Source organism: Symphalangus syndactylus, chromosome 15 (assembly GCF_028878055.3).
Source record: "Symphalangus syndactylus isolate Jambi chromosome 15, NHGRI_mSymSyn1-v2.1_pri, whole genome shotgun sequence".
NCBI classification, from domain to species: domain Eukaryota; kingdom Metazoa; phylum Chordata; class Mammalia; order Primates; family Hylobatidae; genus Symphalangus; species Symphalangus syndactylus.
The window spans coordinates 90,110,422-90,137,093 of NC_072437.2; the positions used below are offsets into that span (position 1 = coordinate 90,110,422).

General features: G+C 38.8%; 1 long non-coding RNA gene across 1 annotated transcript in view; it reads right to left on the reverse strand.

Annotated features, from left to right (window-relative positions):
- LOC134732671 (uncharacterized) overlaps nucleotides 1–26,033 on the reverse strand; it is a 29,596-nt gene extending 3,563 nt beyond the window's left edge. The window contains exons 1-2 of the long non-coding RNA XR_010116093.1: nucleotides 25,917–26,033; nucleotides 19,369–19,512 (exon numbers count right to left, since the gene is read on the reverse strand). This is a non-coding gene — a long non-coding RNA (uncharacterized lncRNA). The remainder of the gene's footprint in view (nucleotides 1–19,368; nucleotides 19,513–25,916) is intronic.
- Between the last annotated feature and the right edge of the window lie 639 nt (nucleotides 26,034–26,672).

Consider the following 26,672-nt stretch of genomic DNA (forward strand, 5'->3'; position numbering starts at 1 on the left):
GTCTTTTCATTCTAGATAATATGCCCTTTGTTTGCTTGTTTTTGTGTAGGAATTATCTTGGAATCTGATAATTCTGACACTCTACTAATAGCTAGGCACTGCATATCTACATTATGTGCCCATTTCCACTCATTCCTTAAAATATTATGAAACACTGTTACATACAAAATATGTATAATATAATGTATAATATGCATAACATATATTATAGTATGATTATAACATAGTCATCATGTAATGAGTATAACATGAAAGCATGAGGAAATGGCCACCTGTGAACCTGCCATCCAACTTGAGGAACAGAATGACAGTACTGTCAAAGCCCCTGTGTGTCCCTCCTCAGTCACCGTGTTATGTTGATCATTCCTGTGCCTTTCTTTATAGTTTTATCACATTTATAGCTAAAAAAGTATATTCAAAATTTGGCTTCTGAATTTTATAAAATACTATTATATTGCATGTATTCTGCTGCAACTTACTTTTTCACTCAGTGTTGTTTCTGAAATTCGTCTATGATGATGTGTACAGCTCTATTTCAATCATTTTCACTTCCAAATAGTGTTCCATCGCAAGGATAAACCACAATTTAGTATCAGTTCTCCAGGTCTTGGGCACGTTCTCCCCTGATCTGTACTGTTTTGATCATTTCTGTACTTGCTTCCCAGTCCTTATCTGCAAGAGGTTTTCTTGGGGGGTATGTTCTCCAGGAACAGGATTGATTTTCATAAATTATGTAATAACATATATAAATATATATAATACATATATACAATTATGAATACATTCATATTCTTGTTCAATATGAATATGAAATAAATGTTATAAAATTATATAGAACATATATTATAAATATAATTATGTAATTCCAAAAAGGGCTTGCCAATTTACACTGCGACCAACAGTGTGAAAGTAATACCATCTAACTTTTTAATTTTTTGGCCATCTAAGGGGTATGCATCTAAGGGGTACAAATGCTACCTCAATATGGTTTTAATTTGCATTTCCCTGAGCATTCTTTCATATCTTTATTAGCCACTTATATTTTTTCTTCTATGAAATGTATGAAATGCTATGGCATTTGCCCACTATTGTTGGGGGTTATCTTCTACTTGATTTTTTTTTTTTGAGATGGAGTTTTGCTCTTGCCACCCAGGCTGGAGTGCAGTGGTGTGATCTTGGCTCACTGTAACCTCCACTTGCCAGGTTCAAGCTATTCTCCTGCCTCAGCCTCCCAAGTAGCTGGGATTACAGGCACCTGCCACCACGCCCAGCTAAATTTTGATTTTTAGTAGAGACAGGGTTTCACCTTGTTGGCCAGGCTGGTCTCAAACTTCTGACCTCAGGTGATCTGCCCACCTCAGCCTCCCAAAGTGCTGGGATTACAGGCGTGAGCCACTGTGCCCAGGCCTTCTATTTGATTTTTAGAAGTTTGCTTGTTTGGGACAGAAGCTTTTTTTTTTTTCTTTTTTTTTTTTTTAGACAGAGTCTCACTCTGTTGCCGAGGCTGGAGTGCAGTGGCACTGTGTTAGCTCACTGCAACCTCTGTCTCCTGGGTTCAAGCAATTCTCCTGCCTCAGCCTTCCGAGTAACTGGGATTACAGGTGCCCACCACCACGGCCAGCTAGGTTTTTAATATTTTCAGTAGAGATGGGGTTTCACCATGTTGGCCAGGCTGGTCTCGAACTCCTGACCTCAGGTGATCCACCCATCTCGGCCTCCCAACGTGCTGGAATTACACGTGTAAGCCACCACACCCGGCCGGACAGAAGCTTTTTAATGCACTATTTTTTCTCTGGGCAAAAGACCTTCAGAAAACATCCATCAATAAGTAGATTCATAAATGATACTTTTGGCTACAGAAGTTCTTTATATTTTCTGAATACTAACCATTTAGCAATTATATGTGAATATTTCTCCAAGTTCGATGCTTATCTTTTCACTCTTGGTTTTGCCTTTTTGCTTAAAAGAAGTTCTCAATTTTAACATAGTCAAATTTATTCAGAGATTATGCTTTTGATATCTTAAATCCTTGCCTACACCAGAGCCATAAAGATATTCTTCTATATTTTGCTTCAAACTTTTTTTTTTTTTTGAGACGGAGTCTCACTCTGTCACCCAGGCTGGAGTGCAGTGGCACCAGCTCAGCTCACTGCAAGCTCCACCTCCCGGGTTCACGCCATTCTCCTGCCTCAGCCTACTGAGTAGCTGGGACTACAGGCACCCGCCACCACGCCTGGCTAATTTGTTGTATTTTTAGTAGAGACAGGGTTTCACCATGTTAGCCAGGATGGTCTCAGTCTCCTGACCTCGTGACGTGCCCGCCTGGGCCTCCCAAAGTGCTGAGATTACAGGTGTGAGCCACCGCGCCCAGCCATTTTTTTTCTTTTTTCTTTATTTTTTTAGATGGAGTCTCCCTCTGTTGCCCAGGATGGAGTGCAGTGGTGCAATCTTGGCTCACTGCAACCTCCACCTCGCAGGTTCAAGTGATTCTCCTGCCTCAGCCTCCCAAACAACTGGGATTACAGGTGTGCGCCACCACACCTGGCTAATTTTTTGTATTTTTAGTGGAGACAGGGTTTCACCATGTTGGCTAAGCTGGTCTTGAACTCCTGACCTCAAGTGATCCACCCACCTCGACCTCCCAAAGTGCTGGGATTATAGGTATGAGCCAATGCACCCAGCCTGCTTCAAACATTTTAAATTTTGTTTGTCATTTAAATCATAAATCCGACAGAATTGGATTTTTTGTATGTATGGTATGAAGCAGAGAATTTATAAAGAAATGAATTTATTTCTTAGTTATGGAAGCTGAGATGTCAAGGTCAAGGGGCCACGTCTGGTGAGAGACTTCTTGCTGGTAGGGACTCTCTACAGAGTTCTGAAGTGGCTGAGCATGCTCAGGTGCTATGCTAGATTCTCCCTCTTTTAAAGCCACAAGTGCCCTCCCATGATAGCCCATTAATCCATTAATCTATGTGTGGATTAATCCATTGAGGGCAGAGCGCTCATGATCCAATGAACTCTTAAAGGCCTCACCTCTCAATACTGCCACATTGGGGATTAAGGGTCAACATGATTTTTGGAGGGGACATTCAAACTTGATATGGTTTGGCTGTGTCCCCATCCAAATCTCACCTTGAATTGTAGCTCCCATAATCCCCACATGAAGTGGGAGGGACCTGATGGGAGGTAACTGAATCATGGGGGTGGGTTTTTCCCATGCTATTCTTGTGATAGTAAGTCTTATGAGATCTGATGGTTTTATAAAGGGCAGTTCCCCTGCACACGCTCTCTTGCCTGCCACTGTGTAAGATGTGCCTTTGCTTCTCCTTTGCTTTCTGATTGTGAGTCCTCCCCAGCCATGTGGAACTGTGAGTCCATTAAACCTCTTTTTCTTTATAAATTATCCAGTCTTGGGTCTTTCTTCATAGCAGTATGAAAATGGACTAATACAAAACCATAGCACTGACTTTATCACGTGTCAAATTTCCATATACTAATGTTCTATTTCTGTGTTCTCTATTCTGTTCCATCAGTCCATTTAACTATCTGTGTGTATCATGTCTAATTATTATAGCTTTATAATAAATTTTGATAGCCTCCAAATTAGGGAAACTCCTTCACTTTGTCCTCTTTTTCAAGAGTATTTTGGCTCTTCTTGGTTCTTTGCTTCTCCCTATGATGATTTTACAATACATTTATGAAGTTCCATGACAAACCCTATTGGGGCCAGGCATGGTGGCTCACGCCTGTAATCCCAGCAGTTTGGGAAGCCGAAGTGGGTGAATCACCTGAGGTCAGGAGTTCAAGACCAGCCTGACCAACATGCTGAAACCCCACTCTACTAAAAGTGCAAAATTAGCCGGGTGTGGTGGCAAGTACCTGTAATCCCAGCTACTTGGGAGGCTGAGGCAGGAGAATCGCTTGAACCCAGGAGATGGAGGTTGCAGTGAGCTGAGCTTGTGACATTGCACTATAGCCTGAGCAGCAAGAGCAAAACACCATCTCAAAAAATAAAATAAAATCCTATTGCAATTTTGTATGAAACTGCATTAAATCTAGAGATTAATATGGAAAGAATTAACATCTTCATGATATTGAGCCTCTTTGTTCTAGAATTTATCTACCCAATTAAATCTCTTTATTATTATATGTTTTTTTTTTTTTTTGAGACAAAGTCTAGCTCTGTCACCCAGGCTGCAGTGCAGTGGCATAATCTCAGCTCATTGCAACCTCAACCTCCCAGGTTCAAGCGATCTTCCCACCCCGGCCTCTCAAGTAGCTGTGACTACAGGCGTTTGCCACCACACCCAACTAACTTTTGTATTTTTAGTAGAGATGGGGTTTCGCCATGTTGGCCAGTCTGTTCTTGAACTCCTGACCTCAGGTGATCTGTCAGCTTCAGCTTTCCAAAGCTGGGATTAGTCGTGAGCCACTGCGCCCAGCCTATATCTCTTTATTATTTTTATTACTAATCTGTGTTTCATTAAAGTTTTAAAACATCTTACTCAAAATCTTCTTGCATATATTTTATTAAGATTTTATTTATTTATATTTTTGATGCTACTGTAAATGTTAACTTTTTTATTATTATTATACTTCAAGTTTTAGGGTACATGTGCACAATGTGCAGGTTTGTTACATATGTATCCATGTGCCATGTTGGTGTGCTGCATCCATTAACTCGTCATTTAGCATTAGGTATATCTCCTAATGCTGTCCCTCCCCCCTACCCCCACCCCACAACAGTCCCCAGAGTGTGATGTTCCCCTTCCTGTGTCCATGTGTTCTCATTGTTCAATTTCCACCTATGAGTGAGAACATGCGGTGTTTGGTTTTTTGTCCTTGCGATAGTTTACTGAGAATGATGGTTTCCAGTTTCATCCATGTCCCTACAAAGGACAGGAACTCATCATTTTTTATGGCTGCATAGTATTCCATGGTGTATATGTGCCACATTTTCTTAATCCAGTCTATCGTTGTTGGACATTTGGGTTGGTTCCAAGTCTTTGCTATTGTGAATAGTGCCGCAATAAACAAAAGCCAAAATTGACAAATGGGATCTAATTAAACTAAAGAGCTTCTGCACAGCAAAAGAAACTATCATCAGAGTGAACAGGCAACCTACAAAATGCGAGAAAATTTTTGCAACCTACTCATCTGACAAAGGGCTAATACCCAGAATCTACAATGAACTCAAACAAATTTACAAGAAAAAAACAAACAACCCCATCAAAAAGTGGGTGAAGGATATGAACAGACACTTCTCAAAAGAAGACATTTATGCAGCCAAAAAAACACATGAAAAAATGCTCATCATCACTGGCCATCAGAGAAATGCAAATCAAAACCACGATGACATACCATCTTACACCAGTTAGAATGGCCATCATTAAAAAGTCAGGAAACAACAGGTGCTGGAGTGGATGTGGAGAAATTGAACACTTTTACACTGTTGGTGGGACTGTAAACTAGTTCAACCATTGTGGAAGTCAGTGTGGCGATTCCTCAGGGATCTAGAACTAGAAATACCATTTGACCCAGCCATCCCATTACTGGGTATATACCCAAAGGACTATAAATCATGCTGCTATAAAGACACATGCACACGTATGTTTATTGCGGCACTATTCACAATAACTTTTTATAAATTATATTTTTACATGATTATTGCTAGCATATAGAAATGCAACTGCAAAAGTGTCAAATAAATTCTGTTAATTCTTATGATTTAGCCATAGATTATTTTGTTTTCTATGTAATCTAGTCCCTAATAACAGGTTTGTTTCTTTCTTCCTTTATTAGCTATCTACGGGTGCATAATGAATAACCTCACAATTAGTGGCTTAAAACATGCACTTATTTTCTCACAGTTTCTGAGAGTCTCCTGCTCAGGGTCTCACAACACTGTAATCAAGGTGACAGTCAGACTGTGGTCCTTTTTAAAACTTAGCATCCTCTTCTAAGCTCAGGTGGTTTTTGGCAGGATTCAGTTATCTGAAGCCGTAGGATGGAGGTCCCTGCCTTGTTCTGGCTGTCAGCTGGGGGTTTTCCATCAGCTCCTAGTGGTCCCCAAGGTTTCTTGCCAGGTGGCTCATTCACAAGCCCTCTTACAACATGAAAGTGCACTCTGGTCTGCTAACAAGCAGTCTTCTATAACATAACATAATCACAAGAGTAACTATTCCATTACTTTTGCCATATAACATGAACCAATCAAAGGAGTGACCACCCCCATCACCTTAGCCATATTCTGTTGTTGGAGGCAAGTCTCAGGTCTCATCCACACTCAAAGAGAGGTTGTGATTTACCTGGAGTTACTACAGAGTGGATTTCCAATCCTAATCACTTTTTTTTATTGCTATACCGCATAGGCTAGGCCCCCAGTACAATGCTGAAATCATGATAGTGATTATCCTGCTCTTATTTATAATTTTAAAGGAAATCATTTAGTAATTCAGCATAAAGTAAGATATTTGCTGTAGGCTTTTTGTAAATGCCACTTATCAGGTTTAAAAAGTTCTCTTCTACTCCAAGTTGTCTAAGATTTATTTTTTAAAAAAATATAAATGGCTGCCAAGGTTTACCAAGCTTTTTTTTCTGCATCTTTTGAGATAATGTGTGATCTTTTTCCTCCATTGTTAAATTGCCCTGACATTGTGGAACAAACTCAACTTGATAATGATTTCTAGTCATTGCTGAATTTGCTTTACTATCTTGCTTTGGATTTTTCAAATTTGTCTCCATGATTCAGATTAATTGGTGAGTGCTTCCTCTTTTTCTATGTTTTGGGATAATTTATATAAGATAGGAATTATTTTTTTCCTGAATGTTCAGTAGAACATTCATGAAAACTTCTCTGAGTTTAGGGTTTGTTTTCTGGGAAGATTTTAAAATACCAATTTCTTTAATGATTATTCAGTTTTTCCTTAAAATTATTTTGATAACATAGTTTTGAGTAATTTGCCCATGAAATTTTCAAATTTGTTGCCATGAAATTGTTCATAATAGCTTCTTTAAAAATAAATCTCTTAATCTTTACAACATCAATAGTTATTCACATTTTAAATATTTTTTTAGATACGGGTCTTGCTCTGTCACTCAGGATGGAGTACAGTGGCATGATCATAGCTCACTGCAGCCTCCAATTCCTGGGCTTAGGCAATCCTTCCATTTCCCTCCAAAGTCACTGGGATTACAGACATGAGCAACCCTCACAGTTTCTCAGAGTCTCCTGCTCAGGGTCTCACAAGGCTGTAATCAAGGTGACAGCCATACTGTGGTCCTTTTTAAAACTTAGCTTTTTTAAAAAATAAATCTGGACAGAAATTTATTAGTTTTTTTAAAAGAATTAGTGTTTGACTTTATGGATCCTATTATACTATTTCTATTAATTTCTGCCTTTACCTCAGACATTTCGTTCTATTTCCCTTTAAGATTTACTCTGACTTATTAAATCTCCTAATCACCCCATCTCAGTTTTCTCTGTTTATATTGTGTAAATATTCCATCTCTAATGTGAAGCTAGTAGGATGTTCCTTTTTGGGGGGTAATGGGGGTTCATCTTGGCCTCATAAAAGTGTAAAAATCAAAAGCAAATAAGCATATATTTCATGTAGGCCAGGCATGGTGGCTCATGCCTGTAATCCCAACACTTTAGAGGGCTGAGCAGGAGAATAGCTTGAGCCCAGGAGTTCAAGACCAGCCTGGGCAACATGGTGAGACCCTGTCTCTACAAATAAAAACATTAGCTAGGCATAGTGGTGTGAGCCTGTGGTCCCAGCTACATGGGAGGCTGCGGTGGGAGGATCACTTGAGCCCAGGAGGTCAAGGCAGCAGTGAGCTATGTGCCACTGTACTCTAGTCTGGGCAAGACTCTGTCTCAAAACAAACAAACAAACAAACAAAACTTGCTGCTTTTCTCGTATCTTAGGATTATAAACTTACTTCATTGATTTTCAGTCTTTCTTTCTTTTTCTTTTTTTTTTTTTAATTAAGACAGAGTCTTGTTCTGTCACCCAGGCTGGAGTGCAGTGGCACGATCTTAGCTCACTGCAACCTCCACCTTCTGGGTTCCAGCGATTGTCCCACCTCCCAAGTAGCTGGGACTATAGGAGTGTGCCACCACGCCCGGCTAACTTTTGTAATTTTTAGTAGAGACAAGGTTTCACCACATTGGCCAGGCTGATCTCAAACTCCTGACCTCAGGTGATCTGCCTGCCTCAGCCTCCCAAAGTGCTGGGATTACAGGCATGAGCCACCATACCCAGCCTCTTTTTTTTTTTTTTTTTTTTTCCTCGAGAGAGAGTTTTACTCTTGTCTTCTAGGCTAGAGTGCAATGGGCCATCTAGGCTCACTGCAACCTCTGCACCCGGGTTCAAGTGATCTCCTGCCTCAGGCCCCCGTGTAGCTGGGACTGTAAGTACCTGCCAGCACTCCGGCTAATTTTTGTATTTTTAGTAGAGACAGGGTTTCACCATGTTGGTCAGGCTGGTCTTGAACTCCTGACCTCAGGTGATCCAGCTGCCTCGGCCTCCCAAAGTGCTGGGATTACAGGCATAAGCCACCACACCCGGCCACTAATGAATATTTTCACAAATAATCGCAACCATCAAGAATACTATACAAATTATATTTTTAAATATATAAATGAAACAAGAGGGAATTGTGAAAAACGTTCAGGCAGCTCACAAGAAGCCAAGAGGCCAGGCGCCATGGCTCACACCTATAATCCCAGCACTTTGGGAGGCTGAGACAGGAGGATTGCTTGAGCCCAGGAGTTCAAGACCAGACTGGGCAATATGGCGAAACCCTGTCTCTACAAAATATACAACATTTAGCTAGGTGTGATGGCAATGCCCGTAGGCCCAGCTACTTGAAAGGCTGAGGTGGGAGGATCACCTGAGCCTGGGAGATCGAAGCTGTAGTGAGCTGTGATCACACCACTGCACTCCAGCCTGGGTGAAGAGTGAGAACCTGTCTCAAAAAAAAAAAAAAAAAAAAAAAAAAGCCAAGAAAAGACAGAGAAATGAGAAGCAGAGAAGATGAACAGAAAATAATACTTTAAATGTAAATAATCTAAGTATACCAATTAAAAGACAGAGATTGGCACAGTGGATATAAAAACATGAAACAACTATGTGCTGTTTATAAGAAATTCACCTTAAACACAACACAGGTAGATTGAAAGTAAAAAGGATGGTTAATGTTATCTTGGTAACATTATATTTTTTTCAAAAGTATAATTGGCTATATGAATATAAGATAACATAGATCAACAGTCTTTTTAACTTAGAATGCTCCAGGAGGGCAGAATGAATAGATCCTTCTGGAATGAATCAATGAACGAATGACAGCCAAGTGGTACGGCACATATAATGCAAAGGAAAAAAAGAGAGCAACAAAGAGGGTATATGATATACAAAAATAAGTTCTAGATGGATTAAATAGAAAAAGGCTATGGAGCTATGTACAAATTAAATCTCTATTCATTAAAAACATTCTAAACATTCTAAGTTATCATATTAAAAGATAAGCAGCCAGGCCAGGCACAGTGGCTCATGCCTGTAATTCCAGCAATTTGGGAGGCCAAGGAAGGTAGACTGCTTGAGACCAGGAGTTCAAGACTAGCCTGGGGAACCTGACAAAACCCCATCTCTACTAAATATACAAAAAAATTAATTGGGTATGGTGGCACGCGCCTGTCACCCCAGCTATCATACTTAAGAGGCTGAGGTGACAGGATCATCTAAGCCTGGACTTCAAGGCTGTAGTGAACTGTGATTGTGCTACTGCAGTCCAGCCCAGGTGATAGAGTGAGACTCTGTCTCAAAAACAAAAAGCAAACACACACATGCACACGCACACACACATACACACACACACACACACGATAGGCAGCAAGGACTTAAACTGTGGCAAATTGAATCCATGCTTAACTCTCTGCTCCCTTGTAACACCTACCAAATGGCCAGAAAAGAGGAAAAAGTACAAAAGCACAAAGATGAAAAGAAAAAGAACAGACAAGAGATGGAAGTAAAACTGTAAAAGCTGAAAAGTGCACAAATGAGTAGTAACTGACTTAGCAGAGGAGAAGATACTAAAACTATCTGTAAAAGGGGAAGACAAGAAGCAAAAAGGCTTCAAAAAGTCTTAAGAATAGAGGAATCAGGTACCATTGAAGTTATGAGTGGAGATAAGGAACAAAAAACAGGAGGATTAATTGAAAATAGGTTTAGGGAACAGTTACATCTCCCGTGTCCCATCTCCCACATGTACCCCTAGATGTGTATCCTCCTCCATTCATGAAGAAGATGGGCAGTTTGCTTTTTGGAGAAATTAAAATGGAAAGAGGAAATAAGTTGTTGGATTTATAAGAGGAGAATTAAGTGAAAGTCTGTATGCTGAACGGTGAGACAGCCCCCTCACCCCAATCCTTTTCCCCCACCCAGTTCTCAGCACGTGGCCAAAGCCTATAGCCTCAAGTCAGGTAGTTGGAAGAGCTCTCATTGGAGAAACTCATGAGAAAAATTATAAATAGGGAGTTACAGAAGTCCCTACATGAAGAGATTCCTTCCCAATTCCTCTTAAATGAAGCCACCGGTTAACTAGTCCCGTCCATTCATGCATCTAACAAACAGCTTTTCATAGCCTTCCTCTCAAGTATAAATAAACATTCAAAGAACAGTAGACATTTTAAGAAAGTGTCTAACACAAGTGACTGACTCCTTGGCAGGAACTCATACCTATCTCTCAAAATCCACTCTTGCTTTTTATCTTGGTAAATGAATTAAAAATCTGTCCATGGGCAGGGGATGGTGGCTTATGTCTGTTAGCTCAGCACTTTGGGAGGCTGAGGCAGGAGGATAGTTTGAAGCCAGGAGTTTAAGATCAGCCTGAGCAGCAAAGTGAGACCCCATCTCTACAGAACATTTAAAAAGTAGCGAGGTGTTGTGGCATGCACCTGTAGCCTTAGTACCTGGAAGGCTGGGGGCAGGAGGATCAATCACTTGAGCCCAGGAGTTTGAGGCTGCAATAAGCTGTGATCACACCACTGCACTCCAACCTGGAAGACAGAGTGACACCACACCTCTTAAAAGAAAAAAAACCTGTGCACGGCTGTTCAGTAACATTACATTTCCTAGCCCCTATTGGGTTAGGCATGGGCATATGTTTAAATTATCACCAGCAGAACCTAAACAGAGGTGATGTGTGACATTTATAGCCCAGAGCCTTCAAGAGAGTGAAACTGGGCCAGGCACAGTAGCTCATGCCTGTAATCGCAACACTTTGGGGGAAAAAAAAAATACTAAAAAGAAGAAGAACAAGAAAGCATTTAGTTAGTTTTTGGGGTTTTTTTTTTTTTTTTTTTTTTGAGAGGGAGTTTCACTCTCGTTGCCCAGGCTGGAGTGCAATAGCACAATCTTGGCTCACTGCAACCTCTGCCTCCTGAGTTCAAGCAATTATCCTGCCTCAGCCTCCCAGCTAGCTAGGATTACAGGCAAGCACCACCACACCCGGCTAATTTTTGTATTTTTAGTAGAGATGGGGTTTCGACATGTTGGCCAGGCTGGTCTTGAGCTCCTGACCTCAGGTGATCCACCCGCCTCAGCCTCCCAAAGTGCTGGGACTACAGGCATGAGCCACCATACCCAGCCCAACGAAGCATGTGGAAGTTAAAAATATCGCATCAGAAACAAAAAACCCAATGGAGAGGTTGTAAGATGATAGTTAAGGAATGTCCCCAGAGCATAGAACAATAGGAGAAAAAGAAAAAAAATGGGAGGCTGAAATTATCAAATAAAACAAGTAAATTTAGCCAGAATCGAAAAATGAAGTTACTTAAAATTACCTAATAATGCCTAGAACAATGATTGTAAACAAATAAAATCCCTTACCAAGGATAGCCCTCCTGAAACTTATTAATATTATGAAGAGAAGATGCTAAAAGTTACCAAAGAAAAAAAAAAGAGAGATCACACACAATGAATCTAGGATAAGAATGGAAAAAAATGGCAAAATGGCAAAAGCATTCTCAACAACATAAGACAGTGGAGTAGCCAGGAACATGGCTCACGCCTGTAATCCCAACACTCTGGGAGGCTGAGGCGGGTGGATTGCTTGAGTCCAGGAGTTCAAGACCAGCCTGGGCAACATAGAGAAATCCTATCCCTAATAAAAATGTAAAAAATTAGCCAGGCATGGTGGCGAGCGCCTGTACGGGAGGCCGAGGTGGGAGAATCACATGAGCCTGGGAGGTCGAGGCTGCAGTGAGTCGAGAACGCACCACCGCACTCCAGCCTGGACAACCAGAGTGAGACTCTGTCTCAAAAAAACAAAAATGGCCAAGCACAGTGGTTCACGTCTGTAACTCCAGCTACTTGGGAGGATGAGGCAGGAGAATCACCTGAACCCGAGAGGTGGGTGTTGCAGTGAGCTGAGATCGCGCCACTGCGCTCCAGCCTGGGTGACAGGGCAAGAAAGACAATGGAGCAAAGGCTTCATGTGAAATAAAACTATTTCCAATCTTGAATTTTATCCTCAAGTAAACCATTAAAAAAGTAACAAGACAGAGGAAAGATGTTTTTATAGACAAGGATCTCACAGCATGTGCTCCAACAAAATAAGATAGAGAAGAAAATATGTGGTCCAAAAAGAAAGGGTATCCAACATAGAAGAGACAGAAGTCCCAGGAGGAGGGCAAAATGATAGGAAGACAGTTGTGCCAGAAAACCTAGGTATAGATGACAGCTACAGATAGAGAGCTCCTGGTACCCATGGACAAAAAACAAAATTAACAGGTAATCCAATATTTTTGTGCATGTGAATTTGAGAGGCTGTATGAAATGTAGGAAAAACAAATAGGAAAAAAAAATAAAGCAATTGTTAACTTTGGGTGGGAACAGGGGAACAGGAAAGAAAATATACTCAGCCAGGTGCAGTGGCTCATGCCTGTAATCCCAGCATTTTAGGAGGCCAAGGTGGGTAGATCACAAGGTCAAGAGTTCGAGACCAGCCTGGCCAAGATGGTAAAACCCCATCTCTACTAAAAATACAAAAATTAGCCGGGCATAGTGGTGGGCACCTATAATACCAGCTACCTGGGAGGCTGAGGCAGGAGAATTGCTTGAACCCGGGAGGCGGAGGTTGCAGTGAGCCAAGATCGCGCCACTACACTCTAGCCTGAGTGACAGAGCAGACTCCGTCTCAAAAAAAAAAAAAAAAAAGAAAGAAAAGAAAAGAAAAGAAAGAAAAAAAGAATATATACTCATAGAATATTTTTTGTCTTACCATTAAACAATTTTCCAGGCTGGGCACACTGGCTCACACCTGTAATCCCAGCACTTTGGGAGGCCAAGGTGGGAAGATCACTTGAGCCCAGGACTTTGAGGCCAGCCTGGGCAACGTAGTGAGACCTCGTCTCCAAAAAAAAAAAAAGTGCCTGTGGTCCTCCTTACTAGAAAGGATGACATGGGAAGATCACTTGAGCCCAGGAATTCAAGGCTGCAGTGAGCCATGATCCTGCCACTGCACTCCAGCCTAGGTGACAGAGTGAGACTCTGTCTCAAAAAACACCAAAAAACAAAACAAAAAAACACCCACACATTTGTCCATAGTCATATTAGTATAAACAATGAATACAGGTCTAACAAAAAATCGTGATGTATCTATATTGGAAGGATGAGGAGAAGATATATACACTAGATGATATCTAAAATAGATAGAAGCATATAATTTAGAAATATAAAAAGTAAAATACATCTAAAAGATTAAAAGACGTTGGCTCTGAGAACAGGCCTAATAGATGATAAAAAGAACTGCTTCATAAGCCTTGTGCTTTATATTAAACCAAATGCTTACTATGATTTTTAAAGTCAAATTATTTTAAAAGAAGGCAAAGAGACAGACTGGGAAACATATTTCCAACATATGTAAGAGTTTAAGAATTAAAGCCCATAATATATTGAGTTCCTACAAACACAATTAACAAAGATCCCAACAGAAACAGTCAAAGGATGCAAAAAGATAAGTCACAGAGGAAGTACAAATAGCCAATAAACACATGAAAAGACGTGTAATCTGGTTATCAATCAGCGAAATGCAAATGAAAACACCATTGATATCAGTTTTTATCCAGAACATTGAAAGATTAACAATATGCAGTACTAGTTAGACTGCGGAAAAATAGGATTTGTACATAATTGGTTAGAGTGGGTCAACTGGCTACCATTTCAGAAGAGAATTTGTAAGTATTTATGGCAATTTAAAATACACCTATTCTTTGACCCTTCTAGCAATTGAAACTATTCAAACATGTACACAAGAACATGTGTAAAAGGATCTACTATAGCTCCATTATTCAAAAGGAAAATGGTAACAGAAATTATGGTCTGCGTTCATAACAATGGGACATACAGAACTATAAAATGAATAAGGTCTTTCTCTATGTACTGACAAGGAAATGCTTTCAAGACATACTGCTAAGTAATAAATATACATATATATATATATATATATATATATATATATATATATGCACACTGCAGGACAATATATGTATAGTATGGTCCCATACAAGTCAAATAAAACAGCAGATAAATGTGTAACTGCCATTTAATGTAGATTGAGAGAACATATATCAAACTATTGACAATGGTTATTTCAGAAAAAAAGAAGAGAAATGAGGGGTAAAGTATGATATTCTTTTACACCATTTGAATTTTTTGCAAGTAAACTTTCATTATTATTTATGTAATTTAAAATATGTTTAATAAACCAAAGAAGCACAATACAGTAAAGAAAACATAAGAGATAGTGAAACATTAAACATAAGAAGGAAATTCTATATGATGCACAATCAAATAAGGTGACAGGTTAATTGTGTCTAATTCTGCTTTAAATATTGAATACACTTTTAAAATATGGTACAACAAATAAAGGGTGAATTGCAGTTAATAGCAATGACCAATTCTTTTTGAGAAGGGCATAGTAGAGCAGTGAACCAAATTCAGTCATTTTCACTTTGAATTGTTGTTTCCACTTCTATGTATTATCAAAACTATTATTTCTTTTTCTGTCAGTACTTTAAGGCTCTTGTTCACAGGCCATAATCTCATCTAAAACAACAAACAGATCCTGCTACCTCTCAGTTAGCACATACCTAATAATCTTTACACTTCCCCTAATTTTCTCCACACTATACTTGCCCAAATAACAGAGCGCTTCTTTAGGGTTTTATGGTAATTTGAACTTATCTCACTGTTCTTCTTGGCTCATATTATAGCATATATTCCAGATACCATAGAGGACATGTAAGAAGAAAAAAGGTTTAAACCCACTAAAGAATAGAAACAAAAGTGTGATTAACATCCATCCTGACCTTCTTTCACCACTGAAGCCTCTAAATTGAGAGTTACTCTAGGAAAGCATATCGAAAATAGCCTTAGACTAGCCATATTCAGCAGACTGAAATTGGACCCCACCTTTGACCATATACAAAAATCAACTCAAGATGGATTAAAGGCTTAAATGTGAAACCTAAAACTATAAAAACCCTACAAGAAGATCTAGGAAATACCATTCTGGACAACAGCCCAGGCAAGGACTTCATGACAAAGTCAAAAAGCAACTGTAGGCCAGGTGCAGTGACTTACTCCTGTAATGCCAGCACTTTGGGAGGCCAAGGCAGGCAAATCACCTGAGATCAGGAGTTCAAGACCAGCCTGGCCAACATGGCAAAACCCTGTCTATATGAAAAATACAAAAAAATTAGTTGGGCATGGTGGCGGGCACCTGTATCCCAGCTACTTGGGAGGCTGAGGCAGGAGAATCACTTAAGCCCAGGAGGCAGAGGTTGCAGTGAGCTGAGATTGCCCCACTGCACTCCCCTCCACAAAAAGAGCAAAAACTCTGTCTCAAAAAAAAAAAGCAACTGTAACAAAAATAAAAATTGACAAGTGTGATCTAATAAAACTAATGAGCTTCTGCACAACAAAAGAAATTTCAATAAACAGACAACCTACAGAATGAGAGAAAATATCTGCAAACTATGCAACCAACAAAGGTCTAATATCCAGAATCTGTAACTCAAACAACTGAAGCAAAAAACAATCAACCCTATTAAAAAATGGGCAAAGGACATGAACAGACACTTCTCAAAAAAAGACATACACATGGTCAGCAAACATATGAAAAATGCTCAATGTCATGAATCATCCAGGAAATGCAAATCAAAACTACAATGAGATACCACTGCACACCAGTCTGAATGACTATTATTAAAAAATCGAAAACAACAGATGCTGGTGAGGTTGCAGAGGAAGGGGAATGCTTATACATTGTTGGTGGAAATGTAAATTAGTTCAGCCACTGTGGAAAGCAGTCTGGAGATTTCTCAAAGAACTTAAAACAGGACTACCATTCGACCCAGCAACCCCATTACTGGGTATATGCCCAAATGAATATAAATTATTCTATCATAAAGATACATACGTATGTATGTTCATTGCGGCACTATTCACAATAACAAAGACATGGAATCAATCTAGGTGCCCATGAATGGCGGATTGGATAAGGAAAATGGGGTACATATACACCATGGAATACTATGCAGCTACAAAAATAATGAGATCATGGCCTTTGCTGCAACATGGATGGAGCTGGAGGTCATTATCCTAAGTGAATTAATGCAGAAACAGAAAACCAAATACTCCATGTCCTCACTTATAAGTGGGAGCTAAACACAGTACATACAGACACAAAGAAAGGAACAACAGGCACTGGGGCCTATTTGAGGGTGGAGGGTGGGAGGAGAATGAATATTGGGAAACTACCTATCAGGTATTATGCTGATTACCTGGGTGACAAAATTATCTGTACACCAAACCCCCATGACACTCAAGTTACCCATGTAACAAACTTGCGCATGTACCCCTGAACCTAAAAGTTGGAAATAAAAAAAAAGGCAGAAAATAAAAATTAGAGACACAAATAAATGAGAGTTTTAAAAAGAAGACATAAATTAAAAAGTGAAAATTTAGCTATTTAGAAATTAAATTTTCTCAGAAACCAGGTCAAATTTAAGATAAATTCCCTTAGAGTTTGATCACTCATGATTTTGATGCTCTTAAGTGTTTCACTGCTGCTGACAACATACTATGAGTTCGTGCCTTCCTAGCACCCTGTTTGGTGGTTCCCAGATAATACATACTATCCTTGTTAATATGCTAAGATTTAAAATGTTACACTATAAAGTAAAATTTTGAAAAATAAAATGTTACTGTATACAACAGAAAATAGTTACAGAAGCAAACCCCCTCACAATGTTGTTGCTGTAGAAACAGGGATGATGATGGTGATGATGCTTTACTGGTTAACGTCACTTACTCCTCACACCAATCTCATATAATAAGTCCTATTATTATTATTCCCATCATTTTAGAGATGAAGGAAGTGAGGCTTGGAGAGATCAATTCCGTAACTCACTCAGGATCTTGAACTTCTAACCACCATGCTTCACTGACTCTCCTGAATAAAGTCACATTATTATACCTCAATACTGTTTTTTTTTTCTTCTTCCTTTTTTATTTATTTATTTATTTATTCTTGAGACAGAGTTTCACTCTGTCGCCCTGGCTAGAGTGCAGTGGCGCAATTTTGGCTGCAACCTCTGCCTCCTGGGTTCAAGTGATTCTCCTGCCTCAGCCTCCCAAGTAACTACGATTACAGGCATGAGCCACCATGCCCGGCCTAATACTGGGTTTTCAAATCAAGTTTTTAACCATGAGGACTTGGAACATCCAAGTTTCTTCAAATAATGAAATCCAAACATGTTGTAAGAGTAGACCAAATCTTTCCTTAATATCAGATATTATTTTGCAGAAGAGGACACTGAGGCCCAGGGGCTTAAATAATTTCCTCAAAGGCAAATGGCCAATAATGGAAAGAGTTGGTACTCAGGTTGGTACAACTTAAAAAGGCGTTGGTCTTTTTACCTTACCCTGATACCTTCCAGAACACAGAACCATACTTTAAGCAATACATACGTTATGTAATACATAAAACACAGTATGCTGTATTATTGCAGGTACAATATGAATATACAGGCCGGGTATGGTGGTTCACGCCTGTAATCCCAGCACTTTGGGAGGCCAAGGCGGGCAGATTACCTGAGGTCAGGAATTTGAGACCAGCCTGACCAACACTGTGAAACCCCATCTCTACTAAAAATACAAAAATTAGCTGGGTGTGGTGACGCATGCCTGTAATCCCAGCTACTCGGCTGGGGGATGAGAATTGCTTGAACCCGGGAGTTGAAGGTTGCAGTGAGCCGAGATCATGCCACTGCACTCCAGCCTGGGAGACAGAGAGAGAATCCCTCTCAAAAAACAAAAACAAAAATATGAATATACAAAATATGAAGAATTTGCTAAAAGAATCTGTAAGTCTCTAAAGTTTTCCTATAAAAAGCAACACTTTATATTAATTACATTATTTACATATAAGACTAAATATTTCTGATATTTAAGCTTCTGTTCCACCTATTAATCCAACAAATAAAAGATTATCAAAAATTAAGATATGACAATGATACCACAACATTATAAAGGTTAAAATATGGACTACATTTTCCTAAGACTTATTCAGGCTCTTCCAACTTCTAGCTAATCTTACCCTAAAAGTAAATCAATCTTTTCTAATTCAAAATACTTCTATAAATTCAATTAAAATGTTTAACTAATGACAACATGGGTATCATAAAAAATAAATAGCATAGTAATACTGTTTTCTTTTTGATTTAGGAAGAGGTAACATCTCCAACAACTACCCAGTAAAATAGATGATATTCTGTTGCCAGTTCAAAGCATCTATATTATGCAGGCAAAGATTTCCAAAGCCTACTAATGTTTTTGCTTTGAGTGGCTCATACAAGTTCCCTGCATCTCATTAATGCAATGGTTTTATGACTAAAGGACACCAGCGTGAGACTTTAAGAGTTGTAACATTCTCCAAAATTGAAGTATAATCTCATACCCCTTATTTAATATATAGAAGATTCACCAAGTAATATCCTGTTGATTGATTAGAAAACTGCAATCATCTGCAGTTCTCAGTCCTTTTATGTCATAGAAATTCATGATGCATTTTTGCCATATAGTTTTACTTCTTCATTTTCCTTATCAAGCATCTAAAAATAAGTGAAATTCTAACACCTTTTTTAAAAAACCTTGTCAGATTTCTTTTAGGACACCATGAAGATATCTACGAAGTGTTTTGAAATTCATGTAAGTATCTACACTCTGAAAGTGAATATCTGGCAGAAATAATTTCAATCAATAAATTTTATAACCCCCTGAAATTAACACTTACCTGCTTCATGGTTAATTGGGAACTCCCACAGTTTCCCCTCTTTTGTCCACAGGATCAGCTCTTCAAACCCATTCTGAAGGGGTTGTTCATTTACTGTGGCTAACTGCTTAGCAAATTCCACATCCCAAAGTGAAGGTGACGTGTCTGTATAATAAAGAATTTTAAGTAAGAACAAGTCAATGTAAATATCTTTCTTAAAAAAGTTATAACCAATCCTGAATTGATCACATATTTTTCAGACCTTGACACTCATAATTAAATAGTATATAATAAAAAGTTACTAAGAGATAACTGCAAAAATTATATTAAAAATTGTAACTACAATAATGGCAAGCTTAACTTTTGTTTTACAACAATGCCAGGTAATCACTGCCCCCTCTACTGGAAAGAAAAAAATAAATCTGTATTTTCTTTCAGGGTATTTTTATGAACGTGAATGTTTGTTGTACAATATGTGACTCTGGTTTGTAAAGTCTAGCCTGTTTATCTTTATTTTTAGTCTATCAAAATTAGTCACTAATGTACTACTGCTAACAACCAAAGAAGTTAAATTAACAGAATGATGATAAAACTGCTAATGAATACTGAGTATTCCTCTGTGCTTACATGCTTTTTATGCATTAGTGCATGTCATTCTCACAACCAACCCTATGAGTAACGTATTATCATGTTGGCTAATTACCACCATCATATTACATGTTTCAATAACTTATTTACTTTTGAAACTTCAAATCATCTTTTGAGAATGAGCCATATTCCCACCAGTAACTGCTGCTGGGAATGTAAAATGGTACAACCACCTTGGAAAACAGTTTGACGGCTTCTTAAAAAGTTAAAAATATATCTATTATTCAACATAGCCATTTCACTCCTGGATATTCACCCAAGAGATAATACATGTCCACACAAAGATTTGTACACAAAAGTTAATGGCAGCTTTCTTTCTAATAGCCAAACGTGGGTTGTAATCTGGGAAACAACCCAAATGTCCACTAACAGGTGAATAGGTACAAAAATGTGACACATTCATACAATTGTATACTACTCAGTAATAAAAATGTGTTACTAGTACATGTAACAGCATGGATGAATCTCAAATCATTATGCTGAGTGAAAGAAGCCAGATGCAAAGGAGTACATACTGTGTGATTTCAGTTACGTACAATTCTAAAAGATGCAAACTAATCTATTGTAACAGTAGATCAATGGTTGCCTGCATACTGTGTGTGTGTGTGTGTGTGTGTGTGTGTGTGTGTATTGCAAATGGACACAAGGAAACTTTGGAGGGTCATGAAAATGTTCAAAACTATAACTGGCAGTTTCATGGGTGTATATATTTGTCAAAACTAGTCAAGTTATATACTTTAAATATGTGCAGTTTGTTGCACACAAATTATACCTTAATAAAGTTATAAAAAGAAAATGAATAACAATATCTATCCGTTGGCTACCTTTTTCCCTATATTTTTATTCTTTAGTTATTTTTACCAACATTTTTGATCTTTCTTATTTTTTTCTATGTGATCTCACTTTTTAAAATAAATGAGGATCGGCCGGGCGTGGTGGCTCACGCCTGTAATCCCAGCACTTTGGGAGGCCGAGGCAGGTGCATCACAAGGTCAGGAGATCGAGACCATCCTGGCTAACACGGTGAAAACCCGTCTCTACTAAAAATACAAAAAATTAGCCAGGCATGGTGGCAGGCGCCTGTAGTCCCAACTACTCAGGAGGCTGAGGCAGGAGAATGGCATGAACCCAGGAGGTGGAGCTTGCAGTGAGCTGAGATCATGCCACTGCACTCCAACCTAGGCGACAGAGCAAGATTCTGTCTCAAAAAGTAAATAAATAAATAAATATAAAAAATAAATAAAATAAATGAGGATTGTGTGGTTTGGTAATATACTTTTTTCGCTGAATGCTTGCATCAGTATCCCATTATATATATATGTATGTATCACAATCCCCTACTGTTGAATATTTTGATCATTTATATTTTCTCTTTTAAATACTAGAATGACAAATAACCTTGTAGTTACACTTTTGTGTGTATCTGTAATATTTCCTTAGAATAAATTCCTAGGAGCACAATTTCTGGGTTAGAGGCATAGATTGCATATGATCTGTCCTCCAGCTTACCTCTTTACTCACTCTTGCCAAGCCCACTAAAGCATATCAACAAATAGCTCATTTACTCTTCTAACTGTGTAAGCCTTATTTTATCTATTTTACTTTTCTGAATCTGTTTCTGAGCCTTTATGTGCAGAAATGTGTCTAACCACACACTGACTGCTAGATTTTAAGTATTTTGGCCTAGATCATCTGATACTGGGAAACAATCAGTTGTTAGCCTTAACTAGCCACATTTCCAGAGCAATCACACCACTAAAATAACTTAATTGTCTCAGTTATCTTTTACTTGGTGGTCACTGACTGACCTATGCCTTTTCCACCATCATTAGGATCATCACTATATTTTTACACTTGCTAATAGTTGCAAGCATTTATTAAGTATGTACTATGTTCCAGGCACCTCAAGCATTTATTAAATATGTACTATGTTCCAAGCACTACGCCTGACGCTTTCTCAGATTACCTCATTTAATCCTTGAGATGTATGTACTGGCCCTCATTTTATAGGTGGGGAAAGGTTAGTGTGGCAGAATCTGAATTTGAATCCAGTTCTACACAACACCAACTCTCTTTCTGTTAAGCTATATTACCTGTCGACTCTAAGATAACCAGTAGGGCCTACGACTATATCCTCTGTAGCAGTGGTAAGAACTTAGTGTGGAACAAGACGTGGGAATCATGGAACAGAATAACTCATTCAATCAGTCAATTAAAAAAAATTACTGAATGCCAACTATATTTCCAGCATTATTTGATGTGGTGGGAAAACAACAGTGAACAATCGCTAAATTTACATTTCCACATTTTGCTATTCTTGTACTTAATTGGGAACAAAAACCATTCTTCAGACTCATGCAAGTGTAGCATATTCAAACAGTACCTTCATTAGAGTAAATTATTACATAAACTTGTGTGCTATTTTCCTCACTAGACGAAATACTAGAGTATAATCATTTGATACTGTTTGATAGAATACATAAAACTTCAATGCTTCCTTGCCAACTAACTTCAGTTTTAGAAATAAGATTTTTTTATTTTAAAAAGTAAGCTGGCTCCTTCAAGAATCTCAAGAATCTTCAAGTGTCTCTTTTGGCTGGACAACAGCAGCTGCCCTGACAACAACAAATTAATTTCCTTCCTTCCTTCCTTCCTTCGTTCCTTCCTTCCTTAGCAGCTGCCCTGACAACAACAAATTAATTTCTTTCCTTCTTTCCTTCCTTCCTTCCTTCCTTTCTTTCTTTTTTTGAGACGGAGTTGTACTCGTTGCCCAGGCTGGAGTGTAATGGTGCAATTTTGGCTCACTGCAACCTCCGCCTCCCGGGTTCAAGTGATTCTCCTGCCTCAGCTTCCTGAGTAGCTGGGATTACAGGCGCCCACCACCATGCGCAACCAATTTTTGTATTTTTAATAGAGACCAGGTTTCACCATGTTGGTCAGGCTGGTCTTGAACTCCTGACCTCAGGTGATCTACCTACCTCAGCCTCCCAAAGTGCTGGGATTACAGGCGTGAGCCACCGCGCCCAGCCAACAAATTCCTTTCCGATGCACGCTTAACCATTTGAGCTGGGGAGAGGCGATTCATTGTCCCTATGTATTTTGCACGTCCTTTTTATCATACACAAGAGAATGCAGTTTTCACAATACAAGAAGGGGGTTGTTCTTTCAGCTTCACTTTCAGTTCAAATGAACAAACACTGAATTAACTTCTTTCCTCTACAGATGTATATTTTATAGCACAATTTGTTCAAAAAAAGAATTTAAGATTTAAGATAACTAGTTCCTATGATCTGTAAGCCACATGAGTAGGTGCTACATGAATGAGATATAGCCCCTAATGGTACATTAAATAGGGGGAAAATCAAAAGTTTGTATAAGTAACTGGTAGAAAGATTAAATGAGCCCTCGGAGGCCAGCCTAGGAACTCATCTATCATAAACAACATTCTTTTTTCCCCAACCTTTGAGATGGAATCTCACTCTGTTGCTTAGGATGGAGTGTTATGGCATAATCGTGGCTCACTGCAGCCTCAAATTCTGGGCTCCAGTGATCCTGCCACCTCAACCTCCCAAGTCGCTAGGATTACAGGCATGTACCACCACGCCTGGATAATTTTTTTCTATTTTTAGAGAAAGGGGCTCACTATGTTGCCCAGGCTGCTCTTGAACTCCTAGTCGCAAGCCATCCTGTTGTCTCAGCCTCCAAGTCCATATACAACATTATTTCTATAAGATCCAAAAAACTAACTTCTATTCTTTAGAAATGCTCATCACTTATACGCTGGAGACCATTTGTATTGAGTTTCTTCATTGATTTTACTAGTAAACCAAATTTAATGTCAAGCAAGAGGACACTCTTATTTCTCTTTTAGACTTAAAATGGCAAATTTCTTACCCAAAGAAAACACTACAAGTCTGTTAAATATATTCCTTGAATGTTCTTCCCATCTCCTGAACAATCACTAAGTCACTTCAGTAAGTTTTTTTATAAATGCTATCTCCTCTTCTAGGCAGTAAGCTGCCTAAGGGCAGGAACCAGTATACTTTATGTAATAGCATAGAGATACACTGTAAATGGTAGCTGATTATTAATGTTCTAACCCAAATTAGTAGCTAATCTGAACCTCTGGATTCGGTACTTACCTCCCACTGTCTCACAGAATGCAACATTTCATGGGGGAAACCTGACCAAAACTAGCAATATCGACAACTGTAGTGTGATGTGTCCCCCACCAGGTTACTTAAGAGTGTATGTGTGTTGCTTGGATCCTGAAGGCCCTGGTGCCCAGCAGAGGAGCAGGGATCCCTGAGAACCCAGACATCCCAGGGCATACCTGAGAACATGTCGAAGAAAACACTGTCCTCGTGCACACAGAGTAGGCAGACAGACAGAACATCAGCTGAAAGGCAGCTTAGAGATGGGAGGCAGGGTGACTCTAGAGCTGCTCAGGAATGTCCAGTATGTAAGTCCTAGTAAACTCGTCTATTCATCAAGCTGGACTTGCCCAAATTATTCTTTGGTCTCTCGATGCCTTCCCAGTTTGCGGGGATGTTACAGTGCCAAGTTTTCTTTATAACGACCACCACATTCGTAAGCAGGATCTAGGCCAATGACAGGATGGAATATTAAAATATTCAACTATTATACTATCAGAACACTAAGGAAGGACATCTTGGAAAGATGGAATGTTTCTCCACCTGACAAATAGTGTTATTCTTTCTTTTTTCAAGTTTAATTTTTAAGTTATTAGAACCCAGTAAATGATGATTTTAAAAGCAGTTTCCACCAAATTAACACTTAATTCAGAGCAAAAATACATTTAAAAAACCTAAATCTTAAGGCAGAAGTAAAACACCATAAAAACAGTATGTCTAATACAGACTGTAAAATGTCAGATTTTTAAGAGATTCACATAGTATTTTATAGCACTAAAATATTAATAGTCAGAAATATTATCAATTGGTCCAATACTTGTTTATAAAATGTCTAGACTGCTAATTGAAGAAGTGCTGCTGTATAAGTAATAGCTACAATCCAACCAACCAAGTGATTGTTTTTATGACAAAAGAACTAAGGCAGGTAATTACATGGTTTCTATTTGTAAAGCTTTTACAGTATTAAATATAAAGTATTACTAGGGGTATTTTTTGATTCATCTCCCTACCCTAATGCCCCCAGAATGTACATCACTTCCCTTTAACTCTATTTTTAAAATTCTGTGAACCACCATACCTATTCATTGTAGGCCTGACCCTATAAAGGCATGAATTGTTTACTTTGATATGGTGGAAGAACAATTTTGGTAAACTACTGCATCTTTTCCTAGTCATTGAGCAATTTCAAACAGAAGTCTTAAGAATTGTTGCACCTCGACAAGTGAACAACCTGTTTCTTTACCACTATTAAGTTTGAATTTTGTCTGGAATCTGTTAGAGTTGTCGATATTGCTAGTTTTGGTCAGGTTTCTCCCATGAAATGTTGCATTCTGTGAGACAGTGGGAAAACATATTTCATGTTTATGTGCAATTAACAGTAGCCCTTCTGAAAAACAGGGTTAACAATCTTACATTTCCCCTTGTGATCAAAACCTTTTTTTTTTTAGGGAGCAGGATAAGATTTAAAAGTGCTTTAAATCAGAAAACAAGAATTAGCTAGCTTACACATTCCCACTGAATAGTGTCAAAAAAGATAAATGCATTGAAAATAAGTTGTAAGTACAGCAAATATAAGCTTGGTGGGTTCTTAACTAACATATTAAGTAATTACAAAGATTTTTTTTTTTACAAACTTTTAAGCTATTTTAATAAAATGGCTATAGACCTCACTATACTTCTATTTATCTGTGCATTAATAAAAACCTGTTAAAATTCCTTATTTAGTACTTCTGAAAAAGTCTAGTCAAATAAGATCACTAAAATTACCAGAAAAGCTTTGAAATATTGATTGCAGATTGATTTCAAAGTAGATTTAACGCCTTTCAGGATCTGGTGTTTCAATCATGAAATGTCTTCACCGACTTCAACTCTGAAAAGATAAAAATTTTAGTCAGTGCTGGCTATAGTTAAACAATACTGGTATTACTTGAAAAAATAAAAATAAAAAATATATTGTCAATCATGCATTCCACAATTTTTTTTTGAGCTCGATAGTATATATATTTTTTTCTCATTAAAGATTCAAAACCAAAAGCGGTTTCTCTTTGCAGCAAATATACATTAAAATAGAGTCTCCGTACAGCCAAGGGCTCTGGGCCCTGGCTTGCCCCATGTCCCTGCGCCTCCCTGGCCAAACCCAAAAATAAATATAGTGTTATTGTTCTGCAGGGCATAGAGGCAGTGCTCTCCTACGCCCTGAGGAGGCTGGGTGGGAGCTGATGGGGAAGCCCTGGCCACTCCAGGGGTCCAGGGGCTGGAGCCTGCTTGGAGTTATTCCTTCAAGGGGGGGCACTAATGCCCAATGCAAATGATCAGAGGAGGAGCAAAGGGGACATGGGCCTTTGCTCTCCAAGTCCCACTCTGCTCTGAAGAGGCGGCAGGATTAAGCAGCAGCAAAAGCGTCAACCACTGGGAGACTGTGGCCTCCATCCCCTTCCCTCCCTGAGATAGGCTTCTGCCTCCCACACATCCCCTGCAGCCCCCTATGGCTTCGGCATGCCCCCTACACTCTAGGGACACGTT